Source organism: Equus przewalskii, chromosome 20, assembly GCF_037783145.1.
Source record: "Equus przewalskii isolate Varuska chromosome 20, EquPr2, whole genome shotgun sequence".
Taxonomy (NCBI): domain Eukaryota; kingdom Metazoa; phylum Chordata; class Mammalia; order Perissodactyla; family Equidae; genus Equus; species Equus przewalskii.
This window is the reverse complement of record NC_091850.1, coordinates 32708426-32735474: the sequence shown is the minus strand read 5'-3', so window position 1 is coordinate 32735474 and position 27049 is coordinate 32708426. Positions and strand designations below refer to the sequence as shown.

At 39.5% G+C, this 27049-nt stretch overlaps 1 protein-coding gene across 4 annotated transcripts in view; it reads left to right on the top strand.

Moving 5' to 3' along the window:
- Positions 1 to 304: 304 nt before the first annotated feature.
- The window catches only part of CDH6 (cadherin 6), a 125860-nt gene continuing 99115 nt past the window's right edge, over positions 305 to 27049 (top strand). Inside the window, exon 1 of one of the 4 annotated variants that reach the window (XM_008536894.2) lies at positions 305 to 588. The gene's annotated coding sequence lies outside the window, so the exon portion shown is untranslated. Of the gene's footprint in view, positions 850 to 27049 lie in introns of all 4 variants that reach the window. The other 3 variants (XM_070587150.1, XM_070587149.1, XM_070587151.1) reach the window with 3 other exon arrangements.

Genomic DNA, 27049 nt, shown 5'->3' with positions numbered 1-27049 from the left:
ACCGGCTTTGTTTTATACATGAGCATGTTATGCGCGCTATAACACGAAGCTGGCCAACTGATAGCGCGGCGAGGTACTCTGTCCCTGGGAATTGTAATTGCTCAGTCGGTAAAAAGAAAAAAAAAAAAGAACATCTGACCGTTGCTGATAATAGCACAAGGTGGATTTTGATGGTATAAAGGAGGGAACAGACGGAGTCACACAAGTTCTGAGTATGTCTTGACCCCCCAAAATATAAGAGAGGAAAAGAAAGGAAAGCCTGGGGCTGAGGGAGTGCTACAGGGAGCGAATTGCTCAGGACTTCAAACACAGGGAGTCATTCTGTCAAGGGGAGGGGGCGGGCGGGGGCAGGCACTGGGCCTCTCTAACAAAGTCCTCCTCTCTTTGCTCCCTCCCACTTCATTCACTTGCAAATCAGTGTGTGCCCACAAGAGCCAGTTCTCCCGAGCCCGTAACCTTCCCATCCCGAGAGCTGCAGTTTCAGCCGCGGCTGCAGGAACGGCAGAGCCGGCGACCGCAGCGGCGGCGGAGGCAGGAGCAGCCTGGGCGGGTGGCAGGGTCTCCCCGGGCGCAGGAAGGAGAGTAGAGGTGGGTTCGGTCTCTGTTGGCTGTGCTTGTGGCTGTGCATGCCTTTTCCTTTTTTTAATTCTGTAGCATTGATGGAAGCCAATCAGAGAGAGAGCCCTCTCCGCCCGATGGGTGCCGCACGCTGGAGTTGGGAGGGATGCTCAGCCTGCGAGCCTGGGTCGGGGCGGGCGCGCGGGTCCGGCTGCGCGGGCGGCGCTGCTGCAGCTGCCCAGGACCGGCGCCGCTTTTCGGGGAGCCTGGGTGCCGTTCCTCCGCCTTCTGGTAAGAGCGATGCGCCGTGGGGCTGAGTTGGGGCATGTGTAACGGGGCCGCGGGGGAAGAACCGGCTGCCTTCCTCTCCGCCGGCGGAGGCTGCCAGGGGAGCTCCGGCATTTGCAAAGTTGGCTGGTCAATTACCAAGGGCGCTGGTGTGTGCAGTACCCGCGGAGCCGTTTGAGGCTCGATTTATTTCCACCTCTCACATCACAAGGGTCTGTGCGGGGACTGTTTTGGCTGAGTTACATTTCTTGGCTTTGGGGGCAAAATGGAAAATCAGGTAGCTTGAAAACTCCTGAATGCTCCCAATAAGGAAAACTTAAGCTGAAAAGATGATCTGGCTCGGAGAAAGAGCTACAGAAAACTGTTTGCTTGCACGTTCGGGGCAACGCCTGCCGGCTGACAGAAATGCTTGGGTTGCAAGGAAAGTCCAACATTGGACTCCGAAAATGGAGCACACTGTCCAGGGAAAAGTCATGTGGAAGATGCAGCTTGCTCGTGCTCCTCCACGGCTGGCCAGGCACAAATCTAAGGGATAACGCCTCCCCCGGACTGGCTGTAGAGCAGACCAAGTGCGCCTGGTTTTAGGTGTCCGATGCAGGAAAAGTGGAGCCCCCAATCCGTTAATCCCGGAATTTAATAACGGGGGACGTTGCAATGTTGTGTACTGCAGCGGCTGCAGAGTGGCATTACTTCTGTAGTTAGATATTCTTCTGCCAAGAGTTATCGGAGATCTCGAGATGGGAGATGCTGGAGGGTCAGCGTGGTGCTGAGAAGTGTTGTCACTGCTGCAATAAAATCCATATTTTATAGGGAGTTGTATGCAGGTTCCTGTTAGTGCAAGGGGCTGTTCACCCGAGTTAACTACTGAGAACATTCAAGTACCAAGAAGTTTAATCATCTGGCATACCCACACATTTCTCTCTCTCTCTCCCTTTTTGTTTTGTAAAGACATTTTAATTATGATAGTCACACTATAGAGGTGTATCAGCCCGTGTCTTGGCCAGTCTTCACTTTCACTTACTGAAGCACATAATGTGGGAAAGAAGAGGTTTTTCCTGCAAGAATATTGCTGGAGTGGCTGGTGTGTACATGTGTGGCTGATCTGGAGGGGTGCACACGCAAAATAAGGCTTTCTGAGCATTTATTACCCAGGGGGGGGCAAACTCCTCCCCGTGTTGGAAAAGAACACAGGGATATACCTAGTTAATGCACAACTCCTCTAAGAATGAATAAGAAATATGCTTAAACAAGCTGTGGCCAAGAATTGCTTTTCCTTTCTTTTCTTGCTGATGCCTTGACCTGAAAAGGAAAACCTTTAGGATTCTACTTTGGGAGAAAAAAAAAATCTTTCCCAGGGTAGCTTTACCATCATCTTTTGTGTAATAGCACTTGCATGGTTCTGTGTTTGCTATTTTAGAAAGCCAGAAAACAAGCTGTGTGAAGAAAGGGGATATGATCAAGCAGATGTCTTCATTATGTCATAAGAAGGAGGGCAAAGTTTCTGCCAGAGGCCAGATTTTCAATTCAGGGCTCGGAAACTTAAAAGAATCCAACAATTTAGTGGAAAATACAATCACACAGGATTGTATCTCACCCTCTTTTGCTCTTTGGTGTGTTCTAATTAAAAAGGTGTTGGGGGAAAATAAAAGGCAGATCTTTTTACGCTATTCTGATGGTTCACGGCACACTTCTGAAGCAGAGGAAAGATGAGAAGCAGCAGCACATTTTTGAAGCAAACTGACAATGGTTTAGTTCTACTGTACTTGTCTACAATTATCCTTTGCTGCCAGTATAAATAAGTGACAGACGGGTGTCTCTATAGGGACTTTTAATCCCTTTACTATCTGGCTTTTACATCAATTTATGGCAATTACATTTCTTAATGCTAACTCTGCAAAGCTAACATATAGAAACAAAATCATTTTCTACCAAGGTACCTACTATCAGGAAACAGGTACCTTACTTCCCACCCACCACCTCCATCAGCTTTGCAAGTAAACACTTACTCTGAGACATTCTTCCTTTTTAAGAAAAAAATCTATCTTGCAAAATACGCTCTGAGATACTTGAAACAGCTAAAATTTCTAGAAAGCACAACTATAGTTCCAAGGCATCAAATGACACCTCCAGTTGCAAATGTATCAGTAAGTTGGAACAAGTTCTGAATATCTAAGTAGGACTAATTGAATTATTGTCCCACATAGGGATTTTAAAAAAGAGATAAAATGTGACAAACATTCTGAATAAAACCATGTCTCTTCCTAAGGAATTGAAACGTGTGGTCCCCCCTTCTGGCCCTTACTTGCTTTGCAGTCGTGAATGCCAATTTACTAAGGCTGCATCCTTTGAACTATCGAAACTTTTTTTAGTTGGAAGGGACCTCTAGTGGGTCACTCCCTACATTTCTCCCTGTAGTTCAGCTGCATCATGGATGTTATCTAAGATAATAAGCACATAACAGCTTTTTCTGCAAAGACGAGTTAGTATTCTCCAGGCATTGCCTTGACATTTGCGCCAGGTCAAAATCATTATTACTGCTATCATTTGCGTAGTTCCTCTAATTTAAGGAACTCAAGAATATCTGTAGTTTTCTGGGTATCTAGACTTTTGGTAACTTTTCTATGATTCCATGATTCCAAATCACTATCGTCAATATGATATAAGACTTTCCTTATTTCTGACTTACCAAGACTGCACTTTTTTTCATTCTAATTTACCTGAAATAACAATAATGGCATTATGGTTATGACTCAAAAAGTTCCACATGAAGAACCCCCACCACTAAAGAAATGTTTGCAGAAAAAATCTTAGTTACCCTTTCAGACATCCATGAACATTCACAAGTTTTATTGAACTAGAAACTTCTAATCTAAGGAAGTCTTCATTCAAATAAGCATATATTAAAGTCCAAAAGATGTTTAGATGCATGCGTCACTCTTATTCTGAGAGGCGTTTTTTATTTCTCTCTTTGATGTATCACAACACATTTTAGGTAACCTACTCCTTAAAAAATTCTGCCTGGAACTTAAAGTAAGATAAGTTCTGTGGGGGTGAATCAGGCTCTTCTGCTGACAGTCTGCAGGTTTCAACTTCCAATTTAAAAATCTGTTCTAAAGTTTGAAATGTGTTCCAAATGAGATAACATCCAGCAGAAGCCAGTTGCCTCGTGCTGCTTGCTTAGTCACGGCAGCCCATTCTTTGGGGTCGATCAGAATTAGGGTCTTGCTTATAAAAATAACAAGCAGTGACTCAGTCCGAATTGCATTTTTAATAGTGTTTCAGCCTGGCTAGTGTCTACTGAGCTTACCTTATTTGCTTCACAAAAAGGTTAAAAAGTAGATAAATCAAACCTTCTCTGGTTTAATTTTTCTGAATAATGAATCTAAATACAAAGACTCAAGAACATCATGCTAATAGGGAAACTGCTGAAAGAAGAAAATTAGAACACACACACACACACACAACACCCAGTTGTGACACTGCTCCTTAATGTTAGAGGAGAAATATAGAAATATAGGGCTTGAGTTGATTTTTTTTCCACTCTTTTCATTCTTTCTTTTTTTTTTTTTTCTCCATTGGGATTTTTATTTTATTTTGAAGACAGATGAGAGGTGGGGGCTGTTTCCTGGATCTAGACAGTGATATTTTTGTTTGAACTCTCCTCTTATGAAGATTAACTGGCCTACATTTTTAAAAGTTCCTATTCCTAAGGAATGCTCCCTCTTGCAAAGCCATATGAGAAGTCATATGAGAAACTTCAGATTCTCCCTAATTAACTATAGAGCCAAATGTAGATAGTCTTTGTAATCCCATCACTCACAAGGTAGGAAGATAAAGTAAGAAGAGAAAAGTACAAATGACCCTTCAAAAAGACGGTGCACCTTCATTTACTACCAAAGTCAAATGGAATAAAGCTCTTTAAAACCAAAAAGGTGGGTCAGAGAGGACCAGATACAGCCAGTATTCTAGCTGTTCAAGACTGAACTATCCAGGAAATTTTTAACTCTTCCAACAAAGAAAACTTACTAAAGAATGAATGTTCTGTGCACACGTGCCTAACGTAGAGGAGGCCCATATGCCGGAGGGGCTGTGTCCCCCATCACCGCACATTATTAGAGATTATTTTACCTTGTTTCATCTGTTTAATATCTTTACGCTAACACTGCTGGGTGCTCATTTCCTCTATTAATCAGATCAACTTACTGAGATTTATAGGAGGAAGAGTTTCATTAAAGCCAAAATGTTACTATTAAATTTGATGAGCAGTATAAATGGGCAGCGTGGGTCCCAAGCTTTTCCTACAATAGGCAGTGTTATCTTGTGGAAGAGAACAACTTAGGAAGATGAGGAATATAAAGCTGGCCACCACAGGGGATGGTTTATCTTCCTCTTTCATCATGTGAAACAGCACGGTTTCTCTCTTTCTGTAATTTCCTAAATTGGTAGATCTGCCCCCAAAGATGTCCAGGAGACCTAATAAGTTATAGGAAAGGAAAACAGCAAGGAAAAATTAAACTGAGGAAGCATCCAAGTGAGTAAAATGAAAAGAGATGAGGAGGTGAATTTTTACATAAGAGGGACACATAAGAGTAGAAACAGAATCAAAATTGCCACTATTACACAGGGTGCTTTTTCCACTTTATAAATACTGCTGCTATTGAATACAACTTTGCAAACACCATTGCATCATTAACGTGTTTCTAAACACACTTCTCTAGCGTGGAATGAAAACTTGAAATTTTTCCTTAAAAAAGTCTCCATCTAAAGGAAATCATGCTGCATGGATCGTAAAATAACCAGAGGAGTGTGTTTTTCGAAAAGTGACCTGAACTCTCATGAGAATCAGAGAAAGGCTTTCCTGGTGCTTTAAAGAGTATTGACTCTTTTCCTTCTGTTATCTTTATTGTCCCGCAAGCTAAATAGATAAACTGTGTCTCCTTCTGACACTTATAACCCAAAGTAACACAATAATGATACAGACCAGATATAAGTCAACCATTTGAATCCTATCTATGGTATGCCATGATGAAAGACTGAACTAGCAAAGCAGCCCGCCCCATCCCCATACATGCCTGATAACAAATATGGCATATATATATATATATATATAAATATATAAACTATAGTTTGTATATTTTATATATATATATATATATATATATATATATACACATGTTCAGCCAAGGCAAAAAATAGTGACCAATAGGCTCAGAATTGTTATATATCCAAATAATAGTGATAATAACTATAAAGTAAACAATAATAAGTTAACCTTTACTGAACTTTTCTACATGTCACACACTGTTCTGAGTATTTTACATACAGTCTATGCAGTAAAAACTACACAGCAAGTCAAAAGGAAAACATTATACTTACATCCTCTTTATTTTGCCCTTTTTTGGTTTGAATTTCCAGGGAATTTCTGTTTGAGCCAAGCACTTAATGAATGTGCTGTTAACAAACACTTGCGATGTCTTAGAATTGAAAGTGTGACTCTTTCTGAGAAATGCAGAGCAGCAGAGAGCATGGGAATGACCCCATTATATTGACCAGAGCAATGCAGATTTTAAGGCTGAGGAAAATGTTCGTAAGTTTCATTTTTGAAAAACCACTAGCAAGCATGCATTAGAATTTATAATTGTAGTAAAAAGGATTGTGTGGGCCATTTGTCTGAACATAATAATGGTACTTTTTAGAAGAGAATAAATTTTCTTTTCCTGCCTTCAGAAAGAGCCTCAGGTTGGAGGGCGTACTTCACAAAGGTGGCCAAAAATGACAACTATTCATGTCATTGACAGGGTGCATCCCAACCTCACAGCAGCCTCTGAGGACATCAGTCCTTTCTCAATGCATTGACATACTCACTGTGCACATAGCATTTGGGACTGTGGGTAGAGTTGAGTAAGATTATGTTTATTTCTATCCTTATCTGGTGGGTAAAATAATTATTTTCTTCTTTTATGACCATAATTTTGCTATTTCATTGCCATCACATTTCAGTATTTGTTCTGAATGATTTCTTTACCAAGTAAAATTTCACCAAAAAAAAGGAAGGGGGGGAGCGAGGAAGAGAGAGAAAGAGGGAGGGAGAAAGGAAGGAAGATATCCTCTTAATAATACAGTAATATTATATATGGTTGACTTTGATGAGCCATCTTCATTAAACTCTATTCTTTCTATTGCCCCCATTCAAAAAGTCATGTAGTTAATCCAGCCTTCAAGAACAGTTTAATAATTAGAAATATAATCAGAGAATGTGAGGCACAGAAAGGAGCTTAGAGATGACTTTACCCAACAGTGATCGTTTACATTTCAGATAACTAATGACCAGAGAGATGAAGTGGCTGGTCCGTGAAAATACTAAACTCAATTCGATCTTTGCTCTCTCTCTTCTGTAACTTAACTTCTAGTTGTTGGGCGTAATTGCTTTTTATCATCTCCACTTAATTCTGGCTTTAAAAACTAAAGAGGAAATTTAAATCTACAATATTGTTATTTGTAAATATACTATGAAAGAGTGGGCACGGAAACTTATGGAGAAAATAAAGATTTAGGCTTCTTTGGGCATTTCATGTGTTTGTGCCATTTTTGTTAAGCTCCTGTTGGAAAGAAGAATTAAAATTTCCCTTCAAAATTTTGACCATTACTTGGAGGACACATGATAAAATTTAGGTTTTTGTTTTATTTGCAATGGCTTGATGGCAGTTTTGAGTGAGCTTTATCGAAATCAGAGATTCTCAGGCTTACCAAAGTCAAGTGTCCATCTTTGAAAAAGAAAGTTTATCGCAGAGTGGTCAGTTATGAAAAATGATGACAACCAATTGTGTTTTTCATAAATCTCAATTTATTCAATTTAAGGGACTCAGACAGCAACCTTCCCACTTCTTTGAAGTTAAAATGTCAATTCTTTCAAGAAAGTGTATGGATAGATTATGTTATTGTTTCCCTCAGCAAAATTAAAATCTGGCAAGCAACCCAATGTCAACCTCCCCTTTAAAAAAAAAAAAAGAGCTGTTAATGTTTCATGAAATCCAAAATTCTGAGGACCACTGGGGTAGATAGTGGATAACGTCATGTGGAAAAATGATTGACCTAGTTACCTTCCTTCTTATTTGGATGAATAAAAAGTAAAGGGGAATTATAATGATATTTAAAACAGCCAAAAATATAAACTAAACAGAAGTCATTCAATCAAAAAGTATCCTTGGATTCCTTAATTAAACCTTATAGAAGTGAATACTAAGGTTTGGAAAACCCAGCTCAATTTAACCACATACATTATAAAAGGGTGTCTTTTTTTCCTAAAAGTGAACTATATATAATTGTAGACAAATTTTCTAAGGTGTTGATTGGTATTTTAAGGTATGCATTTTTACTTCAAAAAGCAATTGCCTTCTAGCATATAGTATAGATTTCAGTCCTGAAAATGAGCTTATCATATTTTTAGCTGCAAAGCTTAAACCTCTTTTGCAGGATTAAAAAAAAGAGTTTCATTAATCGACTATCATTCATTTTATAAAATGTTTGAAACTGCTCAATTTCACATTCAACTAAAATATTCTAGCTCTCCTTAGCAACAGGTTCTAATTTAACACAGATCAAAACGATGTGGTCAGACTACGTAATCACCAATGCAAAAGGATAAAACCCACCAAGACTGCACTGTTACTGCTGAATCCTAATTTGAACCAATTTGAGCCACCATTTCTCCCAGCAATTATTCTTATATTAAACTACTTGTTTAAAAGTACCTAGTTGGGATTTTGTCAGTGTTTCATAAAGAATTAATTCTATGAGGGTGGCCTTGTGATAAATATCAGTGCCATAGTTTCATTCTCTTTTTTTTTATCAAAAAGAAAAAAGAAATGTTTGAGGTCAGATCTTAATTAAGACGGCAGAATGAAGGGGTCACTTACTGGTTAGTGTCGTCAAGACGAGGTGGTCCCAAACCTCCAGATCCAGGAAGTACTTCTCTCCAATAACTTTTGCATTCAGGGAAAGTATATTTATCTTCAAGTAAACTGCCTCTGAAATAAGTGTAGGCATGCCAAATACGGGTCCCATATTTAAAAATTTTGTCTCTCAATACTCTCTTTTCTTCCTCAAGTTTGCTTTTAACTCTCAGATGCCACATCCCAAAATATCTTTCCAAATAGCACCATGGTTTGTTCTTCTTAGAAACTTTTTAAATGTGTGTGTACTTTGTGTTCTAAAAAAACAGTGAAATTAAAGAGATGACCACAGTAGAGGGAAGGATGCTGCAAGATGTCTAGTGATCATGTGAATAACTGCTTTCTCACCAAGGAGAACACTAAATAGGGCAGTTACTTTATTTAAAATACGAGGTTGAAAGCTACATAAGAGTAAAATGCTCTCAAGCGACTGAGTTTAATGTAATGTAATGAAAGATTTTATGTAGTGGACAGAGAGAGGAGAAATTATTGCAACCCTGTGCTGGGTGAATTGGGCACTGAAGAACAAGAAGTTTGCTTTGTTCTTTGGACGTTTTAAGCATTGCTAGAGCATATGTTTGCCTCCCAGTTTGTCAGTAACTTAAAATGGATTTTTTAAATGGCTTCTTTTTCTTCTTTTTTCTATGTATGACAATCTTTTCATGATGGCTGGTTAGAGAAACGAATCACAGGAAACGAGAGCCAAACTCGCTCAGCTTTGTAACTAAGAAACATGCGCTAATATCTGTGATGTAGTGAAGAAAGACTTTAAAGCAAGGAGCAAAATTTGGGCTGCGTGTTAAACTCAACAATCCAAAGCAGCAGCCACAAGGCTCCGACTGCTCAGAAGGTGCTGCGCTTGTCAAATACTTTCCAATTTAGGTTTTACCTGACTGACAAGGGCTCCTATAAACGATATTCAGCCAAGACTTTTGGAAAATCTTTGATTCCCCTGCACGGCAAAAGCCCACCTGATACAAATGTAAGGTGCCTTATGGAATAAATAAATCCAGGTTGGGGAGAAAGGAGAAAATGGTTTTAAAACATCCCTTCTCCATCTCAAGATCACAGTCAAGATGAAGGCATTACTAGCAAAGAAAAGCACATAGTGAGGGCTCCATAAATGCCACTGGGTCAAATTCTTCTCATAGAAGCTGCAAAAGTTTCTCTTAAATAAATATTTTTTCCAATTTCTTTCCTTTTTAAGTTCATTCATGCTAGTGAAAAAATAGAACTTTTCTATCCCATGCTAATAATTTTTAATAATTCTGACTCCTTTAAAAGGAGGCAATTTCAAAGGAAACCCTATCAATGGTGTCCTGAGAGCTGGAGGTACTAAGCATGTATATGGAGCTGCCTAGCTTTCAAAATCGGGCCACCAGGCCTCTTCTCCTCCAGGCGGACTCTTTATTAAACTTGGTATTAAACAATGTTGCCTGGAGCCTGATTAACAATTTATGCCTTCCTAAGCAGATTAGCAGAAGTCTGTCATTTTGATTTTTTAATTCCCAATTTGTGTTTGGGAACAGGATGTACCTCTGAATTGACACTTTCAATATATTTTAGTTTTCAGAATTCAAGGCTACACTCAACGTTGTTCTTTCGGAGACATTTTTTTCTTTTACAGTTTTAGTATCCATGTGTGTTACTATATATTTTCAAATATTTTCTGTGATAAATAAAGCAATTGCTTTTTGCTGAGTGACTTTTTCACCTCTCATTCACATAATCCTATATGTTCTTTTTAAGATATTTTGAATCTGCTCCTTGAGCAAAAATAAGAACGATTGTTGGGAAAATTGAGTAGAATGATAATAAAAGCTAACACTGAGAGAGCACTTAGAATATTTCAGGCACTATTCTAAGAGGCTTACATGAAATTAATGTTCACAACAATGCTCTGAAGTAAATACTGTCAACCTTCCTGATTTTAAAGACAAAAATGGGGGAACAGTGCAGTTAAGCAACTTGGCCAAGGTCACACAGCTAGTCCTTGTCAGAGCTAAAATTAAATCCAAGCACTCTTAATAGCCCATGCTCTTAACTATTAAACTCCTACACCTTTTATGCTTAATATGTATGTATGTATAGATACACACACACATATATCTATACTTAGATGATAGATTGATTCAAATGTATGTATCTCAAATCCAAATAAAGTCAGAGCTGTAGGAATATACAATATACACAATATATATAACATGTACACATTTCTCAGGACTCAGAAATATAATTAGAAAGAAAATACATCTTTCCTTTTCATCCCTCAATGAATTTATCAGTATATTCTCATAACAAGTTAGATCAATTAATGATAGCCCAAAGCAGATACCAGCCTCACGAGCCTTTTAGCTTTAGGCCTGGCTCTTCACTTTGATTTGAGTCAGTCTTGCAACCACTTTACTCTTGGTCCCAAGGGGAACCTGGCAAGAGTGTTCAGAAGCTTCAGATTCATCATTCATTAATTTATTCATTCTATAATATTTATTGAGGGCCCCCTGTGCCCAGTGCTGGAGAGACAGAGGGTGACAAGACAAACATGCACTAGCAATTGGGGGAAATCATTAGATTCTTTCTTCATACCCTACAGAAGATAAATCCCAAATGAATGGAAGATTTAAGAGTACAAAATAAAACTGTGACTTTACTAACCAACAATTAAATCGATATTTATTTATAATCTTGGGATAGTAATGGACTTCCTAAGCATGAAGCCAGAACTTGAAAACAAAGCAAAGGAAGACAGCATCATTAGAAGACATGCTCTGTTAATAACAGGCCAATAGTACCAGCTTAATGTACATTCATTAAGTATAATGAGTAGGACATTCAGAAGTGATTATATTTTGTCTTCTCCCCATACTTACGTCTTACATGAATGCAGAAATTAGCTTTTAGTTTCAGGTTACATTACGATTTGTAGAGTTTCTATTTATTTCCAGGTTTGGCTTATGACCTCCTGCTAATAGGCAGAACTATCACATCTCTCATCACTACCAAAAGCTTATGAGAGTTGTATTTTTTATAGTATGCCTCAGAATATTTTTCATGGTGTTTCTTTCACTAACCCCTACAATATTCCCCAATGAGTTATCCATACAGCATAAAGTCTTACATCTACTGATCAGTAGAAATACATTTCATCAAGAAATCATTTTACACAAGACTAGCTGACATTTACTATTTAGGCAATGGGATTCCAATTCAATTCCATAAATGTTTAGTGAACACTTTTGTGCAAGGCCTTGTGTTGGGTGCCATGGGTAACACCATGCTTTGACATCACATTGGTTCCAATATGTATTTAATATTAAACATGACTGTTCAAAACTGCCATTTTAGAAATTTATTTAATAAATAGATGGATGTTCTGCCAGGATTGAGTCTTTCAGTCATGAAATAGATTAGGATCTACCATTGCTAAATCTAGAGTTTAATCTATTGACACCCAAACTCAGTACTAACATTCAGCAGGCGTGCACCAGACAAGCCGTCCTGATTGCCTACCTCTGGTGTCCCCACTCATCTTCACCTGGCCAAATCTTATTGGATCTTCAGGGAAAAGGTCAAGAATCTATTTCTCCAGGAAACCTTCTCCGACCTCCACTCACTTATCTTGCTGTCGGCTTAGATTTCTCACTGCATGATCCTGTAACAATCTTTACTTGGCCTCAATGCAACTGTAAACACATCTTTCAGCAAGTCACTACCTGGTTCTCTAGGTCTCACCTGTCACACTGGAAGCATCTGGAAAACAAGGCCTTCGGGTCTTACTCTTACCACTAAGGCCTAGCACTGTTTTTGACAAATGACAAGAACACATTAGAGGTTGTTGAAAGAAGAAATGGAGAGTATTCATTTTGAAGTTCTGGACTATATTTATATGCTTTTACATTATTCATGTTGGATGTTAGTTTTCTTTTCTTGTAATCTGATATCCTTTGGACACATTGCGGGAATACGCTTAAGATCAAAAAAGTTGGTGCCAGCCTCCTAGACTGTCCAGACCAAAGTGGTACACCCCACAGAAGGGTGATATCCACAGGACAACCTTGGTGCCTTTGGCCAAATGTTTGAAACAGGGTTACAGACCATAAAACTGGTGGGTCTCCTAATACAATACTTGAGTTTTTTGTTTGGGATGGTTTCTTATCTAAAAGTTGAGATTTCTTTGGTCACTCTACCCTCAGGCATAGAATTGTTTACCGTTTTTATTTATGTGTTCAGGTTTAACGCTGTGGCTATATATTTTCTCTCTTTGGTGTAGGCTAGTATGATAAACTTTGGTTATCTTTTGGTTTATTATCCACCCATAGTAGTACATCAAACTGAATCTACAAAACAATCTATAGAACACTGTTATGTATATGTTTTATGAGCAAAATCATTTTTCTCTTAAATTCCTATCTAATACTAAATTCTGCATGCCTCGTTATAACCTGGAACATGGCTGTACAAAATAGATTGAATTCAATTCAACTGATTATATAGTTCTGTTCCATTCCTTAAGTGGCCATCAATGCGTGGAATAGGATCTTCGTGAATATTGTTTGGCAATGAAATATGCAGTTCAGCCCAGCTCTATCTGAGCATGCCAAATGTTTTGTAAGGTTGTGAGATGAAGTGGGAGAGGTTTGGATGATGTTCTCTATACTTCCCCTACTTAATGTGATATCCATCAGCCTGAAGTCAAAGGTACATAGAGAATTTTCAACTTAGTAATCAATAGAATAGAAGTTAGTTTATTTTACATAAGTAAGTTTCCTAGATCAGAATGAGTACCATGGTACATTCTGGCAAATTTTTACATTCTATCTCACCACTATGGGAAATTATAACTTCCAACAAAAGGGAATAGAAACTATGGGCTCAGAAAAATGAGAAAAGTGATCTCCAACATTGTTTTTCTGCCTCTGCACCATTCCCTTGATTAACACTTTGAATCAGTAGCATCTCATATTAACGCAAGTCATCTAAACTGTGTAGGGACAGGCCTCTCCTATACTTCACATCCTCAACTTTAGAATGCTAAGTAGAGAATTAAAGGATTTTCAGGAGTGATTAAGCTAGTGGGGGTAAAGGGGAAGCCAATAAGTAAGCCTGTTAACCGTGGAAAGGTGATCAGAAAAGCAAGCTACAGTGATTCATGTTCAGCATCCTAAAGATCTGATTATTTCTTATTCTTCTCACTAAGTGTTTTCAGTGGCTGTATTAGGATGCTTTGGGCTACGGGTAAGAGAAAAATCTCATTTCAAACTGGATTAAGAAATAAATAAAACCATATTTTACATAAGAGACCATCCATAGGAAAGCAGGCTCCAAGGGGTCCACAGATAAGTGGTGTGATCAAAATTCAGGATCTTTCTGTTTCTCCATCCTGCCATCTTCAGCATCAAAGTCATTCAACCAGCTATTTCCCTCAGACTTTAAGATGGTTGTCACTGGCAATTGGGTTACATACTTCCTTATGCTTGTCTAGCAGAAGAGAGAGAAAAATCTCTCACAATAATGGATTAAGGGTAGTGCCCTTCAGTCTGATTAAGGCAGCTCAAGTCATACGACCATTCTTAATATATTATTAATTGCTGGGAAATCCTATGTGCTAACTGGCTTCTTAGACTAAAGATCCATTCTTGGAATCAGCTTGCCTTGACTTGTGTGTGTGTGTGTGTGTGTGTGTGTGTGTGTTTGAGGGAGGGAAGATACTTGAACCAAACTCGGATTCCATCAGAAGAAAGAAGATGAGAAGCAGATGCTTTCTGTAGTAGTCAATTAACACTGTCTACTACAATTTAGTCATTTGCATCAGCATTGCTCTAAGAGAAAAATCCAAGTATGATGTAAGTGAGGGATTCAATGGGATTCAGTTTAATAAACTATAGCTTTAGAGGTAACAGACAACAAGACCAAACCCCACCTATTCCATCCAGTGAGGGTTACCTGCAAAATGGCAACTAGAGCGATCCTAACCCATTTGAATGACCTTTGTTCTTATCTTTTATTTTACTCTGTGCGTGAAGTGGGTTTTTGGTGTATTTGTTTTGGGAACAGACTGACTAGAAATACATCACTGTCCAAAAAGAAAACATTTTTTCATCTGGGGAGTTGAGGCTTAACTAGCTGGAAGGAAAACATAATTTCATTTTGGTCTCATTTAGAAAATAACCTTAAGAGATTCAAAGGACACCATACCACGTGAGCACTTTCCTTGCTTGTGCGTGTGTTGGTGGGGGGCGGGGGGCGGGGTAGTGCTTGGCTTGAGTTTTAACTTTTCTAGCATATTCTAAAGTGGTTTCTTAAGCAACATTTTTGCCTTTAGCACTGTCCTGACTACTGGAGCTTTAAGAAACCTTTAAAAAGTGTTGTTTAAAAATAGTATCACAAAACAATTTTCTTTTTTCTTTATACCCCAAATCTTTCTTTAAGAACATATGTTTCTTTTAGGTTTTATTTGAAAGGCAAGTAAGCTGAAATGCAGCTGTTTATCTAAATTCAAGTCAAAACAGTATGAGAAATAATTATAAAATATAAAATGAAAACCCAACAGAGTTCTGCCTCTATTAGCTGGGTAATTTTAAGCAAAACTGAGGGTTCTGGGGTTGCTTTTTTTTTTTTACAAATGCATTTATGTGGATGTGACGTATGGCACACAACAGGACATTCCCGAAACATCCTGTAATAAAGTCTAAAATCTTACATTTTTTTCCCTAATCTTATTTGTATTCCCTTCCAGCTGACCTTGCCACAGTGTGAGTGGCAAGTATTTAACTCTGACCAAAATGTCCCTTTTTGCCTAGAAATTTAGGTACAGAATTAAGGAGCCATGAATCATAAAGCTTCATATTTAATCAGGAGATAAGTTACATGTGAAATTTTGAGGAAAGGGGGCATCTTTACCACTGAGTTCTTAAACTGCCCTACTTTTGCATGACAAAGGGAGTCTCAGGTTGACTGTGTAGGTGCAACTTTCCAGTCAGACAGATGACCCTGTTGGACATTTAGTGCAGTTTCTTCCTATAAAATGAGAATGAGAGTAGTTTCAGCTTCATAAGGGTGCTGTGAGGAGTAACTAAGATAATGTTGAAAAGAGCTCTACACAGTGCTGGGCACATAGGAAGCCCCCTTAAAATGTTAGGTATTTCTATTGCTGCTCCTGTTATCATTATTTCTTCCAAATTTTCAATCAACTTGAGGGACTTGGGTATTTTTGACATGCTGCAAGCTTTTTTTTTTTTAATTTCACTAATTGGAATGAAGCACATTTTTTATGTCACAAACGTAATGTGCCACTGGGGGCAATATGCCCATAATTCTACTCAGTGAAACGTGTTTTGGCTGACACAGTGAATGTGCCAAATGTGGCTTCTATTCAGAATTTCCTCAAAGCCTCTTGAGCACTATTCCCCAGAAAATCTGCAACCCGAGCTGGGCTCCTCATTTGGGCTTGCAAAGGTGTGAACTAACTGCAGCCAAAATGAACTCAAAACGGTAGATGCGAATTCTGTTCCGCACTTTGTTGCCCTGGCCCGTGGATATTACTCGAACCCGTTTGCCAGCCTGCCCTCCTCCACGTGGTAATGACTGGAGGAAAGCAAGAGATCACAACTGTGGCATCAGAAACACATGGCACTCGCGTGAGAACGCACACACACACACGTGCACACACACACAAAACAGCTCTGCTACCAAAAACACCTCCAGTAAAATGGGAGAAACGAGGTCGTGGTTCAAGATGGTGACGTAAGAGGGTCCTGAACTCACCTTCTCCCACCAGTACATCGAATCTACAGCTGTAGGGAACAACTTTCTCTGAAAAAAAAAACCTAAAAACTGGCTAAGTGACAACAGGAGAGAAGAGAAGGCCCGCTTGGAAGCAGGTAGGGGAGGCTGGGACACGATCCCGCCATCAACCCCACTCCCTGTGCAGCAACCCACAGTCAGGAGGGAACTCAAAACCCCAGCTTCTCCCCACATCGGGCACCCCCAACTTTTAAGACTTGCACGTGAGAGAGGAACCCGCAAAACATCTAACTTTGCAAACCCCAGGGCTCACGCCCATGAGACCCGCGGAACCGCAGCAGCTGAGAAAGGCTCTTAAAGGGCTAGCGCGCTCACACTCACCGCCCGGGGCCCCAGTGGTGCAGGGGCTCCAGGACCTTCTCTGGGAGAGGCTCCTGTGACTGTCTTGGAGCTTCCGCCTGAGAGCAGGCATCTGATTTGACACACATAGGGGGGCTGTCGGGTTGCCCTCTGGGGACAGAGACTGGTGGGCACCGTCCCTAAGCCCTCTCTCTGCCTCGCTCCAGTTGTTGCGCACCTTCTTCGCGCTCTCCTTCTGCCACCTCCAGCGTTCCGGGGTCTCCCCAGGGGAGACTTTACACGTGTCAGTTGCCCCAGTATTTGCATCTGGCACCCAATTTTCGGTCTTCACAGCTGCTGCCTACCTCTGCTACCACCCCTTGATTGCCTGGGGGGCGGGGGGAGGTTACATTCCTGGATCCCACTGGACCGAGAGATGGTTCTTGGCAGGCGACCATCCCCAGGGCACTGCACAGACGGCTGACGGAACTTTCCCGTCTTTCAACGTGAAGGAGGCCTATTTGCTTGGCCTGGAGCTGGAAGCCTGAGGGGCAGGCTTCCAGTTTGGCACAGACCTAGGAGCCTAGGACATGCTCTCGGAACGCAAGCCAGTCCACACCATGTTTTAACCCTCCCTCTGCCTCCCACAGCTCTCTGGCATCTTCCGGAGAGGACCTTACACACTAGTAGGAGCCCCAATCTTTGCAGCCACTTCCCAGGGGGCACCTCTGGATCGCCTGGCACTGGTGGCCAGCTGGCTTATGCTTGCACTCCCATAGGGCTGTATATATTTGCATAAGCCTTTTGCAAATAAAACTTACCTTTATGTTTATAAATATAATTATATAACTATAAAACTTTGCAAAAGATCCTTTCTGTCATAGTGATAAATCTATTCAGAATAAATTTTTTATTATTTAGAGACAGAAAACATGTTAATTTCAAATTTCAATTCGTATATATAATTTTTGCAAAGTACATGTGGTCAATAGAAGACATTGAAGCAGAAAAAATTACGTTAGATTAAAATATGTGGGAGAAGTTGAATGGAAATAAGTTCCAGAAGAAAAGGAATGGTATAAAATTTCTGATTATTAAAATGATCTTTTTCACGTCTTTTTAAATGAAGCATTGTGGCTATTGAATTGCTTTTGTATTAAGATTTCACTGGAAAATTTTAAAGTGATTTGATAGTCTCATTTAATGCTAATATTCGCAATTGGCCAGAAATTACATTACTTTCCGTAACTTAAACTTGGAGTAAAATATTAACTTAATGTAGAAGAAATACATAGACTTTTTTTTCAGTATCATTTTAATTGTGTGCAAGTAAAATTTTGAGGTTCCATGAAAGGCCAATGTGTGCATACCCCACCGCTCATGCTGCCGCAAGCTCAGCTGACATGCTTTTGCTCTGAGGTGCTAGCTCGTCCCTAAATTCATCAGTTGGGGCACTTCTGTAGCTGGCATTAGATTTCCCAGAGATCTAGTCCCGGTAGTTCTGCACCAAGCCCAAGCTAATTTCTGTGCACAGTTTTCTGCTAATATGAGGGGAGAAAACGTCAGACCTGTAGATTGCTCTTGGCAGGTTTCCCATTTTAAGGTCTCCTGAAAACAATACTTTGATCCAAAATAAGACGCACAGACACACACAGAGCCAGATGAGTCTAATTCTCTGTTTCTCTAACTCTATAATATGCTTGACTAACACTATACTCAATTTACATTACTCAACACAATACTTAACATTCTAGTTTTCAACTTATAAATTCAGATTTAAGCGGTTTTATCGTTTTTTTCCCAAAAACAATGAGTGGCTACATGTAGTATATTAGTATTTGGGGGACTGCATCTGATGCCGCTCATGCACCATTTCAGATCGCCTCAGCCTCCCCTGTATCTCTTTCCAGCCACTGCCATGCTGACCAGTTCTGCACAGGTTCTCACCCGCTTCCTGCCTGTGCAACCTCACGGGGCTTTGCATCAGTCCTGTGCCAGGCACACCCTGCCTTCCACCCTGGGGCTTCTCTGTTGATGCCACAGAGTGAGACACTGCAGGAACTTGTTCCATGCTAAATCATATACAACCCTGAAATGCAGACTATTTGTCCCTGGAGGTGAACCTTGGATATATGGGGCGTGGGAGCCTATGGATAAGTGTTTCTCCCTTTCTTCCCTGAAAACATGATCCTGAGATGCATTTCATAGGGTTTCTAGGATGATCCCCTGAAGTGGTGGCCAACTTGATAACACTTTCTTGTATTGGTCCTCCTCTCTCGCTTTGCTGCCCCAAAATTCTGCTCTCTGGGAAAACACTCCCAAATAAAGTATTTGCATATAAAAAAAATGGGGGAAATGAGTTACAATTCTAGAAATCAAGGCTACCAGCTGGTTGAAGCTGTTTTTCCATCCCAACTATGTGCCCCTGAAAACCTCCCTTTGCTATACCCAACTCCTATTCTTCCTACAGTCATTTATTCATTCATATTCACTCATTCATTCATTCATTCATTCTTATGTTCAGTGAGTATTGATTGCTTACCTACGATATGCTAGTTACAGCAGACACAATGATGAATATAAGTCCTTTTTCCTTCACTGAGAACTTTACATCTCCAGGCAAATTCTCAAAAAGGACTGAGAGTGGGCACTTGGAATGCATTTTCCTCAAATCTGAAAACACAGATGCAAGCTGCTTCACTGGCTGAATAATGGGTGATGGGAAAGGACATTAGAACCCAAACAATGAGAGCATAGAGCAAAGGCTGCAATATACCCATCAGAAAGTCTCCCGAGCAGGACAAGTCGCAGACATTCAGAGGTGGGGCAGCGTACATTTTACTGTAAGGATGAAAGAGTTACCATTAAAAGCACATCTCCAGACCCCACACAAGGGAATAGCTGTTTGTTTCGCCATCCTGTGCAGAGCTCAGCTGGAAGACAATGGTGCTGCTTAGCTCTTGGGTGAAGGGCTCTGGAGAGTGGGCGTCAGGTTGGTGGGTAAGGGAAAACAGCAGACTGTTGAGCAAAGGAGGCCCAGCCTGAGCAGTAAACTGCTGCTTAAACAGGTTTACGCAGAATGGGATGGTATGTCTTTTTAACAGCCCCTAAAAGTCTTTTTTAAAAGCCTTTCAGAAGTAGTTTCCTCTTTTCCTGTTGTACTGTCGGTTGGCAGATGCCTCTGGGAAAGGGAGATCTGCTTTCCAAAAGGCTATTAAATAATGTTGGTTAAAAATTTCTTTTAAAGCTATCTGCCGGATAGGACCTTGCCCTCTTCCTCCCGCCCTCCCTAGGGCCTTGTATTTTACCCAGCCTTTATTTGCCAATTACTTCCTTCAGAAACCTCCCTCGTTCTCTGATACCCGTGCTGACATAACATCCCTGCTATGTTGTCCTGGCAGACAACTGCCAATTCTCATTGGAAAATGATTGCTAAACATTTCAGCACCAGCTCACAAGAAGAGTTCCCTCCTCTGCCCACTGGCACCATAGAAACCACCACTGTTCCTCATAATCGTGAGTCCAAACCCTTCTCTTTGTAACTCTCTACCCCTATGGCATTTCCTGGGTTCTGGAACAGCATGAGGTGAGGAGGGCCCATCTTCAAAGGACTATGGCTTACCAGAGGGTGACTTCAGGACCAGAAAGGTGCACAGAAGGAATCTGTGCCTTAAAAAAAAAACCTAGACAGCAGGCTGGAGAAAAACCAAACACGCTCGGCAGTGCTGGTGATTTCGAAAGAGGTCATAGGACCATGTCAAACAACTAAACCATTCTTGTTTCTAACATTTTCCAAATTTAATTCTGCAGGCCATTTTCATACATCCTAAGGGGAACAAAATATCATCCATATATTTTTTAAAAGGCACTAATTAAGTTTAGCTCTGACACCCAAGAGTAATGGTCTCTGACCTGAGTTCTGACCTCCAACTAGGGATTTCGGATGAGGCTAATGGCTGTTGCACAATCAGATCTGTGTCACATATTGCATATAGGTCAAAGGATGACTGCTCCCCACAGAAAACAAAAATAACCTTTCTAAGACACCATTTCCTATTAGCATAGGCCCATATGCTCAGGATCAGAAAGAAACTGTGTTGTATCTAAAAGAAATCACATTGGGAGAAAATCACATTTGAAGCTAAGGCGTTTGGCAATGGAACTACATTTCTGTAAGCCTTTATTTACTGACTGCAGATAAATCTTGACCTGAAATTAATGAAAAATGTGAGCATATCCTAGTAAAGTTTTGGAAGCTCATATGAACTGCCAACTTTGAATGATTTTATGCTATGACTTTCCTCTTGCTACTTTCAAAATGTCTAGCTTCAAAAAGCTTGAAGCTTTGATGGAAAAAGCAGTGCAATTCATATTAGCTCATTCCTGAAATCCAATAGAAATGGGTCAAGTCACACATATGCATGATTAGATTTAATTGTCTTTTATCTAGTTGCTGCAATTGAAATTATAGTCCTGCTACTGAGGAGATATCTTACCCAATTTGGGATAAAGTGGCAAAAATGAGAGCTGTAAATGCTTTTCTGCTATAATTCTCTCTAAATATTCTTTTGAATGATGTCTATCATTAACTTTAATATATTTTAACTATAATTACAAGAAAAGTCCTTTAGTAAGCACCAATCAACTAGTTAGTGATGCTTTATATGATACTTTAGTTTTTGCTTGAAAATATTTAATGAATTTTTAAATCTTTTAAATACAATATCACATAGAATTAGATACTACATTATTGAACTATAATAAACTGCTGTGACTATGAATATTATTCAACCCATCCTTCAATATAGTTCCTACACTGGATCCCTGAAATAATTTAAAACGTTTAATTTTCTGTTAGTAAAAACATGCCTTTAAGAATGCAGTGAGGGGCGGCCCCGTGGCCAAGCAGTTCAGTTTGCACGCTCTGCTTCAGTGGCCCTGGCTTCGCTGGTCTGGATCCTGGACATGGACCTAGCACCGCTCATCAAGCCACGCTGAGGTGGCGTTCCACATGGAGCAACTAGAAGAACTCACAACTGAGAATACCACTATGTACTAGGGGGCTTTGGGGAGAAAAAAAGAGAAAGATTGGCAACAGATGTTAGCTCAGGGTCAATTTTCCTCACACACCCAAAAAAAGAATGCAGTGAAAGTGATAGGTTTGGGGAGACCAACAATATTTAGGAAATAGAAAATGTGAAACCAAATAGCATGGGGCCAATTCAGTTCTACCGTGTCAAAATAATGCTGATTGGAGCAAATCAACACTTTGAAGATGTAGCCCAATAGGCTTTAACTCTAATAAAGTTAGGTAAATTGAGAATTCTGTGGATGGTGTGCAGAAGACTCCTTACTCATTCCAATACTGTGAGTTTAATGTTTCCATTTCTAAACTAAAGAGCGTTGCCACATATAAGCAGATCCAGGGTGGTGATTAAGTTTAGGAGCCAGACTCTTATCTGGAGTCTCAACAGCTGCGTGTCCTTGAGTAAATCTCTCAATCACGATCACTTTCCCTCAACGTCCTACCTCTTTAAACTATTGTGAGGATTAAATGAGATATGTTGTAAGGCCATCACACAGTTCTTAGCTCACAATAGGTACTCGATAAATCTTGGCCATTTTAATTAGCATTATTATTTGATTATTATTAATTTTTTATTATTGATTATTATTCTTTGCAATTAAAAACGACTCCTCCCAGACACACGCGTGCGTGTGCACCCACACACATAAGGAAACCAGCCAGCTCCCTTCATAAAATCAAACCTGGATCATCCAATTTGACAGTGGAAAAAGAAGCTACACGTGGGAACCAGGAGACAGATGACATAAAAGCTATTTTTCCTGACAATGACTATACCGTAAAACATGTTTACATTGTAAAGTGAGAGGTAGACTTTTTGATTTTTTTCGAAACCTGTGCCCTCCTACACCAGAAGTGTAAAGGAATCTTACACGTTTATAAGTTCTACCCGATAGTCCACTATATTATTTAAATCATTCATTTATGCAAACATGCAATACATTTTTAGAACTAAGGTCTGACATTTTTTCAAAGTCTTGGGGTTTAAAAAAATAAATAAACGAGCCAGTCTCTGGACTTAAGGAGCTTGTTTGCAATCTAACGCTCATATTGTTGATTCGGTTGCACAAAACCATTACAGTAAGTCTCCTGGGGAAGAAAGACATTGCTGCTGTAATACAGGGGTTAGCAATCTACGGCTCAGGCCGAATCCGGCCACTGCCTGTTTTTGTATGGCCTGCAAGCTAAGAATGGTTTTCCCATTTTCAAATGGTTGAAAAAAATCAAAAGAAGAATAGTATTTTATGAAAATTATATAAAATTCAAATTTCAGTGCCCATAAATAAAGTTGTGTTGGAAGAAATCATTGGTGTCTTGTCTGTGGCTGCTTTCACACTACAGGAGCAGAGTTGAGTAGTTGCAGCAGAGACTGTGTATGGCTTACAAAGCCTTAAATCTTTACTATCTGGCCCTTAAAAGGAAAAGTCTGCCAACTCCTGCTAATAAAACGGGTAATATTGCCTCAAAAAAAAACTATACAAGCAACATCCAATTAAGAAACGGGTTTTTTACCAAAAGTTCATTTGGAAGTCATTGGTCCATGAGAACCAAATATTAAATGGGACTTTGATTCCTGGGCTAGCCCACAAATGCTGATTAACTTATAATTTATTTTAACTGTAATACTAAGATCCTGAGTTATGAAGTTTGGATGTAAGTGTCCATAAGTGGCAGAGAAGAGGAAGAAGAGATTTCCATAACCTTTTCCTGATTGCGAGGCTGTAGCTAGATATATATAGCTCTTCTCTGCGGGTGCACTTATGCTCTGTGAGCAGAGAGACCTTATATCATATATTTTTATATTCCTCACGGTACTTAGTGAAGAGTATTTGGAAGCACACAATATATACTTGTTAAATGAAGTGGGATTTGTTTATTCTTAAGTAAGTATGTTGAATGGTCAATATGGCCTCAATATTCCCATATAGTTCCTGTCTGTCTCTTATTATTAGGTATAATTTTCATAAATTTGGATCTCTTTCTTAAAAACCCACAGTCACTTTAACTTTAAAATCTAGACCAACTTTTCAACTTTTGATTGCAAACCACACACAGTAAGAAATACATTTTCTATCACAACCGAATCCATGCATTCATATATCTTTATAAATTACACAAAAGTTTCACCAAAAAAAAAATGAAGCTTTCTATATGCAAAGCTGTCTGTGCTATTATATTCTATTCCATTTAACTATTTTAAAATTCTCATCAGACTTAACTAAATTGATTTCCTGACGGACTAATGGATCACAATCCACAGTTTGAAAAGCTGGATCTAGAGTGTTTCAAAATAAATAGCTGAATACTTACTAGTGACTTAATGATTCAGTTCTTTGAGGACTGTTAACTGTGCACCTTAATAAATTCCTGGCCCAGACAGCACGCCAGACACTGGGATGTCATGATCAACAAGACACCCTCCCTCACCTCAACAGGCTGAATATTTAGGTGGGAAGGTAACAAGTAAAGAGTAAGTGATGTGGAGGTTGAACCTTGCTCCGCCCAGCCAGGGTACGCACAGGTTACAGTACCGGGTTCCCAGCAGCGAGTAAAGAAATCTGAGTCCCAAGCCCACTTTTGCCTTTATTTAGCTAATATTTTAATTAACTTTGGATTTCGGCCACGGCTTCTTGTTCTGCTATTTGGATAGATCTAATCACTCCTCAAAAATTTAAACCAGTTTTTGAGAGCAGAAAAAACTTTGAGATATATTTAGCTTAAATACAGACATAAATTGAGTGTAGGTATAGACAATACAGGAATTAGGCATTTGGAAGTTTGTTTGCTTAAGTCAAGATGGCATTTGTTTTTCTATTGTCCTTATAGTATTTTAAGTTCATTTTAATTCATTTTAATGACTAAATTACTAAATAATGTTATTATTATTTTAATACATTTGAAATTGCAGAGCATTTATAATCGTAGAAATACTAATTGGAAATAATACCTACAATATCTTTTTGTAACCATTACTATTTTAAGCTTGATTATAATATATTATCCAATGATGCGATTAGACATTTTACGAGCAAGCAGAGAAATTCACAAAAACAAAAAAAGTACACAATACCAAATTGTTATATTTAAAATTATAGCTAAAAGAAAACTGTACCTGAAAGAGGTTTACCTCACATGTCTTAAAGATTTATAGTTAATTAAAGTAAAACATGGGTAGGTAATTCCAAATGCGCTGCAATTTCATCCATTTAACAAAGAACCTATTTTAGTGGTATAAATGTAAGTATGAGAAAGCACGGGGTTTTGTAGGTTTTAAAGATAATATACCTACTCCTATTTATTTTGATAGAAAATTCCTAAATATGTGCCTCCCACTCTTCCCCATCTTACCCAAGGCCCAGGAGTTAGCACTGGGCCCCCCTTGTGTTAGCCCCACATTCAGTCCATCAGCATCCGGTCATATCTGCTTCCCAGATGTACCCAGAATCCTCCTCCTCCTCTCCTCTCTCTCCACTATCAGAACCTAAGTCTCAACCCCCACTTGCTTTTGCCCAAATTACTTCAGAAACCGCCAAACTTTTCTCCCTAATTTCTCCCTCCTGGTCCTGTGAAATCCAGGCTTTACACACAGAAAGATTCATTGGTCAAATTTAAATGAGAACATGTTATTCACACTGCTTCAGAAGCTTCAGTGGTTCCCACTACACTTACCTGCCCTCATTTCCTACCACCCCTTTCTTGTACAGTACACTTCAGTCACATTTAACTTCTTTTTCTTTCCCAAATGTGATGGTTAGTTTTATGTGTGAACTTGCCTGGGCCACAGTGCCCAGATAGCTGGTCAAGCATTACTCTGCATGATTCTATGAAGGCGACTTTAAAATTGGTGGGCTTTTGGTAAAGCAGATTACCCTCCATAATGTGGGTGGGCCTCATCCATCCAGTTGAAGGCCTTAAGAAAACAAAGACTAACACCTCCCCGCCCCAACCCACCTCCAGCAAGAAGGAATTCTGCCAGCAGATGGCCTGTGAACTTGAACCACATCTCTTCCCCGAGTCTCCAGCCCGCTAGCCAACCCTATCATATTTTGGACTCCCCAAGCTTCCACAATTGTGTGAGCCAATTTCTTAAAATCAGTATAAATAGATAGATGATAGATAGATAGATAGATAGATAGATAGATGGATAGACAGACAGACAGACATCCTATAGGTTATGTTCCTCTGGAGAACCCTAATACACCAAATATACCAAATCTTTCCTCACTGTAACACCTTTTAGCACCTATGACACTAGAACACCTTTTCTCACTAGAACACCTTTGCTCTTGCTATTCTCTGTCTCTGGAACTCCCTTCCCATTTAACATGGCTCAACATAGAACTGCCTTCTTCATGTCATCCATGTCTCAGCTCAAAGGAGCTCTCTCAGGCACTCCATCACATCACCTCACTTCATCTCCTTCGTGGAACTTCTCATCCGGACACAATCTTTACTTGTTTGTTTGCTTGTATATTGTGTGTTTCCCACTGACTGATTCCAAGCTCCATGAGGGAGAACACCTGTTATATCTTGTTCCCTGTTGGGTCCCCAGCACCTTGTACGATGCCTGGGACATAGTGAGCATTCAGGAAGTACTTATTCAGCAAATGAATGAACAAATTAAGAAAGAAAGTATTTTTGTTAAAGTTCAAATTACTGCCTAAGCTCTATTTATCAAGCATTAGGATCTGTTTACTCCAAGAGGTCACTCTCCGCCCAGAGTCCACACGATGACGTAGAAAGCCAGTTAAATATCTCATTAAAAAGTTGTAGTTCCCCTGTTAGTTTCCACGCATAACTGTAGTACTTAAGTCTTAAATGGAAAACACAGATATATGCCAAAATTGCCTTAAATCTCTCCCTCTCTTTTTGCGTAGTTTAGTCTGATAAATCTAATTAAATCAGAGCAAAAACATTATTCTTCCTTTGTAAGCTCCCACAAATAAAAGCAGTTCTTTATCTTTTCTATGGCAAATCATCCCTAGTGGAGAGCACCAAAGGGTCTTGCCTGGGTGTGGACCTAGTATCAAAGGTTCTACCTACTAACTAGTTCTTTTTTCTTTTTTGATTTAATGAGCCAGTA